Raw genomic sequence first — 17,725 nt, 5'->3', positions numbered from 1 at the left:
AGCCCACCTGCTGGTTGATGATTGGCAGGATTGACCACGGTTAAGGGTCGCCCTATGATGTGCATCAGTTCTGGGCAACCCCCATGATCACCATTCAGGAAGGCTATGGTCCTTCAACCCCAAGCTCCTCCCCCACCAGGCTCCCTTTAAGGGGATACCTTGCTACTGCACCCACCCCACTTAGAACTAAGGAGCCACCACAATGCCTTATCCACCATTAAGTTGTGACTTTTGTTATGGGGCAGGCAAAAGCCTCCAGGCCGACCAAATGGCCTGAAAGGAAAATTCCTCACTGACCCCCCCCCCCAAAACTGTGACTGAAGCACCTTGATAGCAAGGCACACACAGAAGCTAACCCTCTTGCACATGGGCAGCTGCCAGACATGAAATAAAAGGGAGGGAGGGGTAGGAATCCAGGGGAGAACTGAGGCTATGGCTCGCGCACAGCTGGCTTTTATCTATAGGGAGCAGATGAGAGAGAAGACCACGAGTCAAAGTTTCCTCTCTAGCCCACTCCCCAAGCCATACCTCTGGATTCCACCACAGTTGGCTGCCCCACATGTGGGAGAGTCCCCAGCAATCAGCATAACCAGTGGCGGAGGAAGGGAATCTCCTCCCTGCCCTGCTACTGGCACATGCCGCAGGAGGGAGACCTATCTGCCTGCTCCCCCAAATTCAAGTAAGTGGGCTTTCTGGATACTATGCACTAGGGAACAACAGCTAGTGAAGACAGTTGTCTTCATGTCCTACCTGTGGGTCTTCATGTCCTACCTGTGGGCCTTTACATTCTCACACATTTGACTTCTTAGTCCTCATGTGCCTACAGCTACATCCCATGTTGGTCCCTTGTCTAACAAAGCCAGTGCAACTCACTATCTTGTGTATTGCTACAATAAAATTTGGCCCGCTGAATCATCTGGAAACACTTGAGACCGTTGAATTTTTTTACAGCTAACCAGATACGGACTTTGTGACTAGAGGGAAGATCACTGGGAGTCCCACATCAACCACCCTGGATTTTCTCGGAACAAATACAAAACAATAAATGGACACAGATAAAACCAGGTCTGAAATAAGGGACCAGCTCCCCCATCCCTTTCTGAGAAAAGACATTTAGATATTCCTGTCATATGTTGTGCAATCTGAAATCCTGCCGGGTTTTTGCATGTCCGTTTTGGGCCAGCAAAATGACTGCTTGTTTTCTTTGTTTTAAAAATGTACCCTTACACAGTCTGGCGTGTCTCAGCATGCTGGGTTGTTCTGTGTAGGAGTGGAGATTGCAGTACAGTACAGTATACGCTTTAGACAACAGCCACCACTTGGAGAGCTCCAAGAACATCATATGAAACTTTGTGACAAACAGCAGTGCGAGGCTGGTGTATAGAGGGACTTGTTTCTCCACCCTCCTCCCGTCAACATTTTTTGCCTGAACTCTCCTTTGCATATCGACCCTGAACAGAAGGAATCCTTGATTTTTCTTTTGATGGAGTTCATAAACTTGCAATTAAGGACAGTGCTGTTAAATGCTGATTGTGGCAGAGGGGGCTGTGGAGCACAAAGGCAGGCCTTGTTTGGGCCATTGTTTCTGTCCTCAATGTCAGTTTCCTTAGCTTTGTGGAGGACTTGGCTTACAGCTTGTGCTTCGTGATGTACCGGACACACAAGAGGCCCATTCTTTTCACCCAAACATTAATTACGGAGGCAAAATATGGAGGAGAGAGACATACTGATATCACGGCCTTGGAACATTGCAGGCTCAATTTTGTTCCACCCCCCTTTTTTCTTCTGGTGACACAGAAAGCAAAGGTCCACATTTTCTGGGTCATGTTCTGGGATGCATATAGATTCAGTGAGATGTAAAATCATGATATTCACATTGGTAACAAGCAGAGGTCTACATCCCTAACATAGGTGAGGCCCTTGTTTGACCTAACCAGGTTTCAGTGGGAAGTTGTTCTTCCTGTAGAGGAATTTGCTATGGAACTGATAATGAGACGCTCAATATAGATATAGAATCAAGCAACATAGACACTTGGGGGGGGGGGTTGCACTGATTATGAGGCATAGGGGGCTCCATAGCTCAGTGTTAGGAATTACTGGAAAAGGAATTACTGGAAAAGGAATTACTGGAAAAGGAATTACTGGAAAAAGAAAGCAGCATGTTATATTTTGGTATCATTCATAGCTGCATCATACATGCTAAAATATAATGTGCAGGACTTAAATATATATGAATTGCTGATTGCTCTAGCTCCACCTCCTCTCCTACTACCTCAGAGCTGTATTCTTTTGAGCAGGGGTCCCCAAACTTACCTCGCCGAGGGCCAGTGCCGCCAGCGCTGATCATGCTGTGGGCTGGAGCGCCTGGGAGCGTGCGCCCAAACGCGTGCGCACACGCGATTTCCTGCGCACTTCTGGGTCACTGGAACACTGGAAATAGCTTGTGCGCATGTGCATGGGCCTCCTCTGGCCAGGAAGTGCACCGGAAATGGTGCTTGCACATGCGCGCAAGCTATTTCCGACGCTCCAGCGACCCGGAAGTGGGCAGCCTCGCTGTGCTGGTGAGAGCTGGTGGCGGCAGTGGGCGGCAGGGGTTGCTGGGGGCCGCATAAATGAGCCTCATGGGCCGCATTCGGCCCACGGGCCTTAGTTGGGGGAAGCCTGCTTTTGAGCATTCCAGACGTACAGTCTAGTGATGCAAGCAGCTCATTCCCAGCTGTTGCATTTCTGCACATGTGCAATTTAGTAATGATAAGTAGCATATTTACATTATCTCAGTGATCTTTATAACAGAAGGCTTGACAGTGTTATTATCACTACCACATTGTAGACTGAAAGAGAACTGGTATGGAGAAAGGCTGAGAAAACTCACTTATGACTACTTACGACAACATAATGCCAGATGTTTTGGACTAAATCTCCCATCAGCCCCAGTCAGCATGGCCAATGAACAGAGATGATGGAAGTTCGAGTCTAGAGAGAACCCTATTGGCTACCATAGCTGCCAAGTTTTCCCTTTTCTCGCGAGGAAGCCTATTCGGCATAAGGGAAAATCCCTTAAAAAAGGGATAACTTGGCAGCTATGTTGGCTACTCAAACCTAAAAAAGTATATAGTTCTGTTGTCTATCTAGCCCAATATAGCTTGTTTTGACTGGCAACAGCTCTCCAGGAGCTCAGAAGTCTTTGTGACCATGGTAAAATTTGAACTGGGGATTCCCTGGTTAGCCCACTCTCCTTGCAAGTATTCTGCCATACCAGCAAACCAGCGGAAGAAGGAAACATGGAGGTTAGGGTGTCATTGACTACTTAAAACAGCAGATAACGTATATGTATGTGGCAGTGGTGGGGGAAGGTGAAAGAGCAGTGCAGTGGTCGATAGATTTAGGCCCATGTGATGGTAAGACCTTCTGAAGAAGTTGCATCCATGGAGAGGGAGCCATAGCTGGTAGAATCCAGCAGCAAAACGTTCCAAGTTCAATCCCCAGGATTTCAGGCAATAGGGCAGAGAAAGGCTCTAGGATGCCACCAGCAGCCAGAAAAGACCACATGAGACCATGTGTACCAGTGGTCTGAATTGACATAAGGCAGAGACATCACCTTGCCTACAAAGGTCCGTATAGTTAAAGCTATGGTTTTCCCAGTAGTGATGTATGGAAGTGAGAGCTGGACCATAAAGAAGGCTGATTGCCGAAGAAATGATGCTTTTGAATTATGGTGCTGGAGGAGACTCTTGACTGCAAGAAGATCAAACCTATCCATTCTTAAGGAAATCAGCCCTGAGTGCTCACTGGAAGGACAGATCGTGAAGCTGAGGCTCCAATACTTTGGCCACCTCATGAGAAGAGAAGAATCCTTGGAAAAGACCCTGATGTTGGGAAAGATTGAGGGCACTAGGAGAAGGGGACGACAGAGGACGAGATGGTTGGACAGTGTTCTCGAAGCTACGAACATGAGTTTGACCAAACTGCGGGAGGCAGTGCAAGACAGGAGTGCCTGGCGTGCTCTGGTCCATGGGGTCACGAAGAGTCGGACACGACTAAACGACTAAACAACAACAACGTTATATTTACTTATTTACTTTTTTTTAAAAAAAAATACACGCCACTGTTCACTACATCCTTGTATTTAGGCTCCCAACCTAGTAGTCATTGGTGAGAGGGATGTACATGTAGGTGTATGAGTGCGCTGGCAGAAGAGGGACAGTAGTAACTTTGGTGGCCTTATTTACATGGCTGCATCTATATTCTGTTCTCTGTGGAAGCCACTCAAGCCTTCCTGCCTCATCTAGGGATGAGGCACCACAGCTGAAAACGCCTTCATGGGTCATGATCTGCCTCTTCAGAGGTGGGAAGCTTGGGGAAGAGCCTCTGACAATGACTTGGGGACACCGGTAGGTTAATATTTGTGTTCAGAGAAAAATATGTTTATGCCTTCTTACATGGTGTGGAAGTTGCCATCTAAGGCCTCTGTCCTCAACCATAAAACACCAGGAGTCTCAAGTGAGCACCTTCCTTGTTTTATCTACTGGGAATCTTCTCACAGTGCCAAGCCCTGCATCTCACAGCATCCATGCCCTGCAGCACCTACTGGGGCTTTAACTCCTGCCACAACCACTCCCCCCCCAAAAAAAACCCCCCACAGTGTGGCTTGTGGGTGCCATGGGTTGGTGAATAGCAGCCTTGTACTGCAGGGGAAACAAGCCCTTTGTCTGGCATTGTTGAGATCATTCAGGCCTCTGTGGCTTGATTTGTGTGTTTTATATTCAGCATAAGTGGCAGGGAGCTTGTGACAGTTGCAGGGTGTCTAGGGCTGTCTGTTGAATATCAAATTGTTTGACATCAGCTGGAGCACCGCTGTGAAAATTGTCTGACAGATATAGGCTCTTTTGACCATGAAGGGTTTGGGGAAGGGTCATAGGTTAGAGGCATAAAGCAGTAAGAGACCTCCATTAAGGAATATGTCTTACCCGACTTTAGGAAATCAGCCATTGTTTGCTAATTATTTCACTTCTTTAATAGAAGAAGGAATGAAAATCAGAGCATCTTCTTCTTTGCCCTTTTTAAGTTTTAAAAAGTTCATCATGCTAAACTGAAAATCTGCTTTCCGTGGTTTGGCTTCCAGGGTGCACCCAGATTGAACAGCAAATCCTGTTTTGGTGTTACAAGAATGATCCTGAAATGTACCTAGGAAGCTGTCTTATACAGAGTCAAACCATTGATTCATCTATCTCAGCATTTTCATCATCAGACTGGATTTGTCTCTCCAGGATTTCAGACCAGAGTCTTTTTCAGCTTTTCCTGGGGATGGTGAAGGTTAAATCTGGGAGCTTCAGTATGCAAAGCATCAACTCTGGCTTTCCCACTCAGCTGTGGCTAGAGAGCTGTTTTTCCTTCTTTGGGGGCCTCTTTAGTTTGCGAGACATTGATGTACTGGTATAGCACACAACAATTTCCACTCACTGTACGTACACATCCCTTGCTTATAACGCCAATCCATGCTACATGCCACTGGAATAGAATAAAAATCTTAAGTAATTGTTTCTCTTTTTTCATACAATTCTGCAGTTAATGAAAGTGAATTGAAACCACCATTGCTCATTAACTTGCACAGGGGGGGAGTAGAGTTGGGATCCAGAAATGAGGAATATTTGAAAGGTGTATTTCAACAAAGAAAATGTGCATTTAAAATACGTACAGCAAGCTTCAAATCTCTTTATGTGCTTGGGTTGCCCAGCTTGTAGAGAGCTTTTAAGCTCTCTGTCTTGCTATGGCTCTCCTCGCTTTTTTTTAAAAAAAAGAACAGCTGATGCTCTATCACTTTTCTTTGTTGTTTCTCCTGGTACCTGAGTAGTTTATTTGCTTTTGTTTTGTTTTTCATAGAAATTGAATCTAATGTATTCAGTTAAAAAAAAACCCGCACTCTATAGTTTTTAAAAATAGCAATAATCTACATCAAAGATTCGCCTGGTGTTTCTTGAACTTTGGGGAATAAGATAGCAACTTTCTGCTTTTTAAAAATAAATATGTGCATCTCGTTCCATATATTGTCATAACAGAATCCTCTTTTCTCTGTGATTGAAAATTACAGGAATGATAGCAGCCTGTGTTTGATTTCATAGATGTTTGCTTCTGCTACTACAGGTTATGTAAAACAGCAGTGTGCTAAGGGGCAAATAAAATTAGTCAGATCCTAGAGTGATTACAACATGAAATAAGAGTTACTATTGTCCAGTGCAAAGCAAATGCACTTTAGTAAGTCTTTATTCCCTTTGCTTCCATTCCAGCATCCCTGGTCAAATGTACAGTAGCAGCAAGTATGTCAAGAATGCTTTGATGGTGTTTCCTGCTCGGCAGGGGGTTGGACTGGATGGCCCTTGTGGTCTCTTCCAACTCTACAATTCTATGATTCTAAGTAGACTTCTTCATGCTCTCAGATTTGGAGAGCTGCTAGTAGGTAGAGTAGGCAACATTGGCCTAGATCAGGCATCCCCAAACTTCGGCCCTCCAGATGTTTTGGACTACAATTCCCATCATCCCTGACCACTGGTCCTGTTAGGTAGGGATCATGGGAGTTGTAGGCCAAAACATCTGGAGGGCCGCAGTTTGGGGATGCCTGGCCTAGGTGGAGCAATGGTCTCATTTGTTATGGTAGCATTATGTGCATGAAAGGAAGGGTTAGCTGGGGTAGTAGAAAGTATGGAAAGGGTGTCGAATGGATTATAAATGTGGAAGGGAGCCAAGTCCTCATCAGTCATTGTGCAGCATTTATGTGTGTCCCACAATCAGTTCCTAGAGACTGTCTTGTGTTAAGGGACTAACAAAGCAAATAAATAATGATGAGTTCTGGAGAACACAGAAGTGTGTTGCCCTTTTGTGACATTTTGGTTGGTCCCAATCAGGGTATTGCCTAGTTGTGGATTTTGAAGGTCCCCCCTCCCCGCTTTTTTAACAGTAAAGTGGTGTTGAGAGGGCTCACATTGAGAGTAGTGAATGGTATGATTAAAAACAAGTGACTTGTGCTTCTTCCATTGTAACCATAACCATAACAATGACAATGACAATATTTAGATCCCACCCATCTGACTGGGTTTCCCCAGCCTGCTATTTAATAATAACGTGTCTGCTAATGGTAAGAAATTGGAATAATTGCCTCAAAAAGTATTGGGCTGCGTATTTCACCTGTGAACATAACATGTTCTTACTCAAAGTAACGTTAGGTTCTCCTTCTGGTGATTTTCTAGAAAGAGGTTGCTGCGTTTTGAGGACTCTCATGGGAAATTTTTCTTCTGCTTCCAACAAGTGCCTCTGGTAGATTAGTTTGAAACAATTTAAAGAGCTAAAAATGGAATGCTGCTTAAGATAACCCATTTTCTTTTGCATTGTTACTGCAAGTTACAGAGGATGTTTATTTTGAAGTGGCAAAATTTAACTGACGATGAATGGCAAACTTTGTTCAACGCTTTCATCCTGTGGAAATGTGTATCATGCTGGATGTGCTGATATGGTTGAATTATTGTGACCGTTTATTCCATTTACAGTATCTTTGCATCAACACCAGCTTATATCTTGTCTCCTTCATGCCCCCCCCCCCCCCGGTAAATACTTGGCCAGATGGAAAAAAAACATTACCTGGTGTGATTCCAAGTTCCTATTCCCAGAGTGAATTTTTAACATTAAGAATTTCCATTTGTTCAAATTCTAATGCACAGTTTGTTTGACCTTCATAGGTTAAATAAAAATGGCTGTTTCAGTTGTTGCCAATGCTCAGACATATATCTGTCCTGTCCTACTGTATTTTGTGCAGAGTTTTTGAAAGAACATGTGAAAATTCTGCATTTAAATTTTGCAGATTTTGTACAGTTTTTATATAAGTTGCACAATTTTTTAATGCAGCTTTTTACATGAAATACGTATTTGTGTGTGAAAGTTTCATCCACTAAAACATGCATTACAAAATCTAGAGAAGTGTGTGAGCTGACGAGGAGCTGCATTCTGGTCCACAAACAAAATTGGGAGCAGTGGTTTGGTTTGGTTTGGGGCAAAAAGTGGACTGAATGAATTACTTTTTGAACCCTCCCTTGAGTAGTGTAACTACTTTCACCCAAGCTTCTCTTTGTATTCCGCTGATGCATCATTGTATATTTTATTCTTTTTTTCTTTATGTTTCCCCCAAGCCCAAAGCCCTGGATTTCTGTTGAAAATTCATTGTAGGCATTATTCAGTTCCCATACTAGGTGGGTCTGATGTGCTGCATATGCCTTTCTGTTGAGGATCCAAGCAAAGAAGTTTGCCTTGGACTTCCTACTGCTCAGAGAAATAAAACAGCATAATTCCGAGCTTGTTGTTGTATGGTTAGGCCCACAAGGAAGCTGATAATGTGCTTGAAGGAAGGCTGCAGCCAGTCTCTGCCATCAGAAACTGCTTATGAATAAGGAGGAAGAGAGCCTCATTGTGAGAGGAGAGTTCCCCTGTTTCATTACAGGAGGCAGTGGTCACTGATCTTGCAAACTACATGTTGTTGTTGTTTAGTCGTTTAGTCGTGTCCGACTCTTCGTGACCCCATGGACCATAGCACGCCAGGCACTCCTGTCTTGCACTGCCTCCCGTAGTTTGGTCAAACTCATGTTCGTAGCTTCGAGAACAGTGTCCAACCATCTTGTCCTCTGTCGTCCCCTTCTCCTAGTGCCCTCAATCTTTCCCAACATCAGGGTCTTTTCCAAGGATTCTTCTCTTCTCATGAGGTGGCCAAAGTATTGGAGCCTCAGCTTCACGATCTGTCCTTCCAGGGAGCACTCAGGGCTGATTTCCTTAAGAATGGATAGGTTTGATCTTCTAGCAGTCCATGGGACTCTCAAGAGTCTCCTCCAGCACCAGAATTCAAAAGCATCAATTCTTCGGCGATCAGCCTTCTTTATGGTCCAGCTCTCACTTCCATACATCACTACTGGGAAAACCATAGCTTTAACTATACGGACCTTTGTCGGCAAGGTGATGTCTCTGCTTTTTAAGATGCTGTCTAGGTTTGTCATTGCTTTTCTCCCAAGAAGCAGGCGTCTTTTAATTTCGTGACTGCTGTCACCATCTGCAGTGATCAAGGAGCCCAAGAAAGTAAAATCTCTCACTGCCTCCATTTCTCCATTCCAAATGAAACAAATCTCCTTGGGCATTGAATGGGGCATCACGGGGCTCCGTAGATGCTCCTCTTGCCTCAGCACATGGGCAAAGCCTTTTCAGCATTGGCACCTCACTAGTAAATGCTTTTTTTCTTTTGAGAATTGCACCGTTGGCATCCTTTTAAGATCCAGAAAACACGTGGAAAAGTTCTTTTAAGCCTTCAACACATAGTTGTGAGGGTGTTTTTTTTTGTTTAAAAACACACACACACACACACACACACACACACACACACAATCCTAAAGAGCCTGCTTTGTTTTAGAGTGTCGTATTACTTTAACTGTCTTGTTATTTCAATGTGATTGTTTATTATATTTCATGGCTGTTAGCTGCCTTGCAAGTGTAGAAGTGGGCGGAAAACCAGGTTATGAAAGTATTAAATAAATCAAAATAATACCTAGCTCATGATGGAATGCTTGAGGAATTTGATCATGACAAATTCTGTTATGAACTGACTTGACCCTATATCTCCCATGCTTATGTGTGGATTCAGTAACATAGTTCCTGAATATTCCAGCACAAGTTCTCAGCTCAGAAAAACTTATCAAAAGATGTTTAGAAATTTAAATACTTAGGTTAGTGTGAATTTTTGAACAGATTAAAAATATTTAGAATCACAGATGAATGTGGAAATGGGATGGAATGGATTTGTGTGACATGGACAGGGATTTGACTGGTTTATTCATCCCTAAATTCATGCAGGTCTCCTGTTCTGCTGGTACTTACAGGAAAAGTGGTACCGTAGTGATTACCAGACCCTCTTATAGATCAAACTTGGCCCTGCAAGTTGAGCTATGGAATATCTTGTCTCATTCAAAGACCAGAGTCCTCCTCAGGTTCTCCTCTCCCTCCCAGTTGCTGTCCATAGTCCTGAAAGGGTTCCTTAGATGATCCCACAGTTTGCAGGTTGAGAAGGAAAACATACAGGGGAATAATCCCCCAAGTCTGTTTGATCGGAGAGCGATGTCCTCAGCTGTAATGGTATAGAACAGGGTACTAAAGACTCCCACCTCAGTGAGTGAGGTGATACGTGAGTCTACTTAATCTGAGTCCTTGGAATGGCATGGGAACCCTGGTGTAAGGGACATGACAGCAAGTGAAGCTGATAAACCCATTAACTGTCTGTGTTCCTTGTGTTTTGGAGAGGAGAGATGCCTTATGTAATGTTATTCTGTTAGTTTCAGAATAAAGAATTCCGGGGAGCCTTGACCTTCACCTGAGGAAGGGTTTTGGCTCTGTGGTGGAGCATCTGTGATGCACCTCTGGTTCCATCTCCTGGCATCTCTAGATTGGGCCGCAAATGACTCCTGCCTGAAACCCTGGAGAGCTGTGGCCACTCCGTGTAGTCAATACTGAGCTAGATGGATCATTTAGCTCAGTATAAGACAGCTTCTTATGTCCCATCTTGGATATGTTCCTGAACATTGTAGGAAATTTGAAGCATTTGAAGCATCAAAATTGGGATGGATTTCAATGTGCAAATACTTTCTTTTTAAAGGTGCTGCAGAGCTCTCAATCTCGCCTTCCTTTCAAGATTATTGCATCTTATTTTCCTGTTTCTGTGCCATGCAGGTGCTTATTATGGTAGCTTGTTGTTGTTCGCTGATGTAAATGAATACAAAATTAAGAAGCATATGGCACGCTGCTACATTTCCTTAAAAAAAAGAAAACCCAATGCAGCAATATTTTTCCAAAATTATTTATGAAGTGCCTGTGGGCATTTCTGTAAAATGGTAACTAAATACCACTGAATTCGCTGGTTTGACGGTTGTTATGTTGCTCCATACCTTTGACAGTAAAATGAACAATATAGCAAAGTTAACAAAAGACTAATCAGATTTCTGTTTTCTCTCCCCTCCCTGCCCTTACTTTTCCTGCTGCAATCTTTGGTGGACAAAACAATGTATCTTGGGATGGTTTCCACAATGACATTTCATTGCATGATTTTTCTGTTTCATCAGGTAAGAAGTGTCTTATTTCTTCTTCTTCCTTGTAAATTCAATTTTTTGAATATTGCTGGTGTACTTGTGAACATAAAACATCTGGCCAGGCTGGCTGTTACCTTAAAACGATAGAAGCTTTGCTACAAGCTACATCATGTTTGTTTGTATGTATGTGAGTGTGCAAATGCATATATTCATTTAAAGTACCATACAAGCTAGTGTTAAAATATGTATTATATTTTGGCTGCTGATAAGAAAGGCAATATACATTGGGCATAAGAGTAATGAAAAAAATAAATTGTAAGAGGGAAAACAGAACAGTAATCTATCATTCTGTTGCATAGAGTCGTTAATTCTTTATGCACATTGTGTGTGTGTAAAATAACAAACAGTGGGTCTAAACCCACTGATTTTAGTAGGCTTAAGCGTGTTTTAAAACTCTTGGATTGTGGCCAGAGAATGCATTCAAGGCAGGCTACATTTGCTTTAGGAAAACATGGAATCACCATTTTGCTTGTGTAGAACTTTACGTAGCAAAATGGGGGTTTATTAACAATGTCAGAGGTTTGCAGAAGTACAAATTTTTTTTGGGGGGGGGGATAGCCCAATGAGGACTTAGAGTGCTCAGTGGCTGGCATAAATGCTGGCTTACTTGAGGTAAAGCTTGATTTAGTAAAGCTATTCTTGAGATGTTATGGGGTATTTTATTTTATTTTGTGTGTGTGTGTGTGTGTGTGTGTGTGTGTGTGTGTGTGTGTGTGTTCATGTGCACCCAAACATCTGTGTTTAAGTGAATATGTTTGTAGGATGGCTTTCTGGGATGAAGAGCCAGCATTCCAAAAGCCACTCTTCAATCTCTTTCCAGAAACCGCTGCAAATGAGATGCAGCCCTACAGTGCATTCTGTAAGCAGGGAATCCATGGCTATTGTGCACTGCTTGAAATGAAAATAATTGTGTGTCTTTGGAATCAATATAAATCTACGTAAACTGGCTTAATTGCCTTCCTAGACCTCCTAATCAAAGAGACTAGATGAATGTGAACTGACATCTAAAAATCCATAAATTTATTATTTGTTCTTCTTGCTGTGTCAAGGTTTAAATGTCTTGAAATGTATCACTTTCTCTGCTATAGGTACCTTTTTTCACTAACCCCTGCCATACAGTGGAACCTCAGTTGTCGAATGTTTCGGCTTTTGAACGCCGACAACCCGGAAGTGAATGCTTTCGTTTTCGAATGTGCCTTGGAAGTCGAATGGCTTCTGAGGTGCATTTCTCCATTTTTTTTCAATGGAAATTGCGCCTCGGTTGTCGAACGTTTCAGAAGTCGATCGGTCTTCCGGAACGGATTACATTCGACAATCAAGGTTCCACTGTACTTCTTCCCCATCCCAGTTAGCTGCCCCTGCTACTACTCTTCAGATTAAATCCAGTCTCCTCTTCATGACTGGGATCACTCTTCCCCAGAGAGGTTTTCCTGGCACCTACATGGATACCTTTTAGGTGCCAAGTCAATACTCACTTCCCTTCTCCTCCCAGCTATTTCTGGATTTCATTTTGGATCTTGTGTTAAAGTTGCTTCTGTGGCCTTTGTGCTGCTGAAAAAAGCTTAGCTGTTGTTCCATAGCTAGTTTAAAGGTAAAGGGACCCCTGACCATTAGGCCCAGTCGCGACCGACTCTGGGGTTGCAGCACTCATCTCGCATTATTGGCCGAGGGAGCCGGCGTATAGCTTCTAGGTCATGTGGCCAGCATGACAAAGCCGCTTCTGGCAAACCAGAGCAGCACATGGAAACGCTGTTTACCTTCCCGCTGTAGCGGTTCCTATTTATCTACTTGCATTTTGACATGCTTTCGAACTGCTAGGTTGGCAGGAGCTGGGACCAAGCAACGGGAGTTCACCCCGCCACAGGGATTCGAACCGCCGACCTTCTGATCAGCAAGCCCTAGGCTCAGTGGTTTAACCACAGCGCCACCTGGGTCCCTCGTAGCTAGTTTAAGTGCTATGTATTATTGGGATTTTATTGATTCACTTTGGGCTTTTTGGGTGGTATTCTGTGATTTTGTGTGTGTGTGCGGGTGGGGTTAACATGCTGTGAAAGGCAAAGTTGGATAGGTGGTATAACATAAATATTCCCACTCCCACCCCCCACTCTGCCAGAGCGACAGCTCTGCGTCACGTAGGGTCTGGATTATAAAAGCTCCAATTTCAAAGTAGACATGGAGTGAACGTTAGAAGGAAGGAGCTTGCTCAAATAGGCTAACTCCATTTTGAATCTCAAGCTGACCACTAGCCCCTCTGGCAAGTGGGTTTATCTCATGCAAATGTTCTCTCATATTTGGGAAGAGTGACCAGAGGTCAGTCATACGAGGAGTACAAGCTCGCCATGCCTAATGTCCCTGGATCAATACCCAGCATGTCAAGTGACGTTAAATATCTTCTTGTCTTGTAGAGCAGGAATGAACACAAATCAGAGGCTGCTCTCAGAGAGAGTCAATATTGTTTGACTTTACAGAGGCTGTTGTTACTATTTTTTTCAGTGTGGGGCTCCCATTATGGGTGCATTTCCCCCTGCCCCTGCAATCAGGCAAATCTTGAATTTTGTGGGGGTTGTGAGGAGGGAATAATTGTTTTTGCCAGAACTCTGGTTCTCTAAAAGCTTCAGATGAAGAGATATGATAGCAGAAGGCAGAAGGAGTTGGCCAACTAGCATTGTTCTCACCAGCTCTGCCTCATCTTCCACTCTGAAACAGCCGTTCTTTAAATATGGGTCTGCCCAGGGACAATCAGTTTAATTCTTTGCTTTTGGCTGGCAATGTTAGTTTTGAGGTGCTGCTCTGAGCAAGATACGTTTCTTGTCTGCATATGGGAGTTTGCTGTTGGCTTTAATGAGGAAAGGCGCTGCCTGCAAGCTGCATTGCTTGTCGTTCTGACTCTTGGGAATGAACTTTTTGCTACATGGAAGACTTTGTATGCTGTATTATTTGTCTCCACCTGGTGGGAGAGAAACAACATTTGGATTTTCCAGTTTGCACAAATTTCAGATAATATTTTCTGCAGGTAAGGAACTCATTGGGATAATGTAACACACATTTCAGTATAAAGCATCATTGCTAGAAGTCTTTAATACATTCATTAGCAGTTTTGAAAACTCTGCCTTGCATTATTTATAGCACTCAATTAATTTTCTTTCTTTTAAATCCATCTATTTCTGAAGAATGGAAATGTCAGAAAAAAATACCCCCCCCCCCGGTGGCAGAAGCTAGTTGCTGGCTTGTTCCTCCCCTCTGGGCTTTCTTTTTGATACTTGCATTTAAGTTTTGTGAAACAGTTTTCTTTCTGGTGTAGCTTGGGGCTTATCCACACTTAACTTTCCTCCATGCTTTCCAGGCACAGTCCGATCACTCCCCCACCCCCTTTTGAGCTTTCCCTCCCTGCAACAGCCTGCTCTTTACTGGTGATTTGGAGCTAATGGCAATCCATAGGAAACCTGGATTGCTGTTTGTTGCATTTTGGCTTTAAAGAGCAAGTTTTCATGGGGGAAGCTCTGGGGTGAAAGAAGAGCGCTCAGGCTCAGAGCTTTAAAGCATGGACCTGTGTCTGGAAAGTGGAGAAAATCCTGTCCTCCCTCAAAGAGGGCACATACTGCAGTGCGACCTGGCAACTGAACTCTGTTGTGGGTGGGTTCGATTGGATAGCCACAGCACCCTATTGGTAGGTTCCTTGTTGCTGGGTTGAATCAGGCCAATGGGACGCTAGCCAAACCGATCAAGGGACCAATATAATAATAATAATAATAATAATAATAATAATAATAATAATAATAATGTATTTATACCCCACCCATCTGGCTGGGTTTCCCCAGCCACTCTGGGCAGCTTCCAACAAAACATTAAAAATACATTAAAGCATCAGTCATTAAAAACTTCCCTAAACAGGGAAGATGTGCTCAATATAAAGGGATGAGAAGGGTGGAGAAAAAAGGGAAATCCAGGCACTAGTTTGTAAAGTTTTGTAAAGTTACAGTTCTTATAATGACCAGATGGTGCATTCCGCTCTATAACCTCATTCTGCTACATTTAGAGACCTGGCCCAAATATTGCATAATTGGGGCCTATTTTTCTGGTTGCCTCTAAATTTTAGCAAAAGATTTTTTAACAAAGGATATATTTTCAGCTGAGCAAATGGCCAATGTCATTATATCTGGTCCAGCTCTTAACTCTTTCTGCCCCAAAGTGAACCACACTGAAGCCCTTGTTACCTTTTCCCTGAGAAGGCCTTTTATAGCAAAGAGTGCACAATGATGGGGCAGCAGAGCACCCATGTCACAGCCTAGGAAAAGGTGGCTGAGTTGGATAGTAGGGCAGAGACTATTGCTGTACTTATGCATTTTACTTAACACTGTGAGAGAGAAGGCCTTTGTCTGTGTCTCAGCTAAGGTTGTGGTAGTAACGTATACATGTGTGTGTGGCTTTCTTTAGGGGCTATTTGGGGCAGATGGGAAGCCTTTGGGACTGGATAGCCCCCTAGATCCTAGCTGCTTTTCTTTACCTTACTGTCTTTCCCTGGAGGTGGTTTTGGTGTGTGTGTGTGTGTGTGTGTGTGTGTGGTATGGTGGTGTCTCAGCTTGCAAGATGAAATGAGGTTTTGTCATCTGGCAGCTAGACTCTTGTTTCCCCTGCTCCCCTGCAGTGTATTGTGTGTCCTTGTCGGAATAATAGAAAATCAAGTCTTATTTTGGTCAGAATATGATGCAATATTGATTTCCCCTTGTTAGGCAGGCTGTAAATCAGGACACTGAATTCCTTAATCTCTTTTCACAGAATGAATCTCCAGTCAAAAGGTTATTCTCTTGTTTGACATTTATTATCATTAACATGGTTAAGGTGCTGGCTATTTGGTTCTTGTGATGCTGCCTTCTCCTTGTTATTTTGTGGTTTTAAAAATTCAACTCCTAAACCAAGAAGCCATGAAATGCAACCTTATTAGCACAGAAAGCCGCCTTTCACTGAGTCATACCACTGGAGCATCTAGCTTAGTATCAGATGATAGAAGAAATACATTTTCAAAGAATACTGCTAGAAAGAATGAAGATTTGTCAAGCCCAAAATTCACCAGTATGGTGCCCTCTGGATCATTTGGACCACAACTAATAGTCCAAAACATCTGGAGGGCACCAGGTTGGTGAAGGTTTCTTCATTGCTTCTTCCTCTTAGTGTGTAGTGTGGTACTTTTTAAACTGATATGCCACACTCTGCCAGCATTTGTAAGGTGAATTGTGCAAATGTGTCCTAGCAGACATCTGGATTGTATTACCTCATGTTTCCTATCTCTGCCAGCACAGGCGATAGTAGCCTTAATCCCTTCTGGTGCTTCAACATTACAGTGCATTTTTAAAACATCAAATAGTGTGGCATCCATAATCTTCTTCCCCTTATCTCAATTTGTAAACCTTTAAAGTACTTGGAATTTAAAGTGTGCAATGATTTTTGATTTTCAGTAGTTCAGACGCAAACTAAACCCAAAGCGAATCTCAAAATAAATCCTGCGCAAGATTTCAGCTAACCGAAATGGAAAGCTGAAGAAGAAAGGATGGACCTTGGTCTGACCAGCAAGACTATTCCTGTATTCTTAAACCCCACGGCAGACAAATATATCCCAGGGCAGTGGTTCCCAATTAGCTGAGTACCGCGGACTCCCCCCCCCCTGTTATGGTTTCCCCCGGGGCTTGCCGCTTTGCGTAGAAGGCATTTCGGCAAGCTACCTCCGAGGGCTGTGGTGAAAAGTGCTCCTTCAGCCGTTCCATTATTGTTTTGTAAGAGACGGTAGCGACATCTCTAGGTGCAAGGAGAGCCCGGGCGATTTCAAACGTCTCCTCTCCACAGACGCTGAAGAATGTCGCCCTCTTCATGGCATCGTTGGTGACTTCTTTCGCTTGCAGGAGGAAGTTGAAACGGGCGGCGTACCCTTCCCAGTCTCCTGATGCTGGTTTGAATGGCAAGAAGCTGCTGTCGGTTGCCATTCTGGGTTCCTTGGGTCCTGGAGCTGAAGCCTGGATGCACGGTGCGATGCAGCGGTGCAGCAGGTGGCGGTGCTGCGGTGCAGTGCGTGGTGGCGGTCAGCTCAGCAGGATCCCATCCTCGTCGCCAGTGAAATATACTCGGAGTCGAGAGTGAATTTCATGCTCTTTATTCAGCTCATATTCATCAAGGAGAAGAAGAGAAGACGAATGGCTCTTTTCCCAAAACCATCTGCTTATATACATTATTTACACAATGGGCCTTGCGTGATTGGCTACTTCAGGGCTACACCTGTGGGCCAATTATATTGTGGATTGACTTCTGCCTGCAGCCTGATTGGCTGCTCCTACAGGCCAATCAGGTAGCAGATTCACTTCTGCCAGCCGCCTGATTGGCTGCTCCAGCAGGCCAATCAGGTTGCGGATTCACTTCCACCTGGAGTTGGATTGGGTAGCTCCCGCTGATTCTGAATCCTATTGTTCTAGGATTCCGCTCAGTACATAACACCCCCATTTTTCAAAGTCAAGCCATGGGCCCCCTACTTTTGAAAATGTTGCTATCTCTGTGGTACTTTCTGTTTTGGGAACGGT

The 17,725-nt window shown here is 43.8% G+C and overlaps 1 protein-coding gene across 6 annotated transcripts in view; it reads left to right on the top strand.

The window, feature by feature from the left end:
* NCAM1 (neural cell adhesion molecule 1) overlaps positions 1 to 17,725 on the top strand; it is a 219,782-nt gene that overhangs the window by 52,635 nt on the left and 149,422 nt on the right. The gene's annotated exons all lie outside the window — the stretch shown is intronic.

This window comes from Zootoca vivipara, chromosome 14 (genome assembly GCF_965207765.1).
Source record: "Zootoca vivipara chromosome 14, rZooViv2.hap1.1, whole genome shotgun sequence".
In the NCBI taxonomy this organism is placed as follows: domain Eukaryota; kingdom Metazoa; phylum Chordata; class Lepidosauria; order Squamata; family Lacertidae; genus Zootoca; species Zootoca vivipara.
The sequence above is the reverse complement of the archived record's forward strand: the minus strand, read 5'-3'. Positions and strand labels throughout refer to the sequence as shown.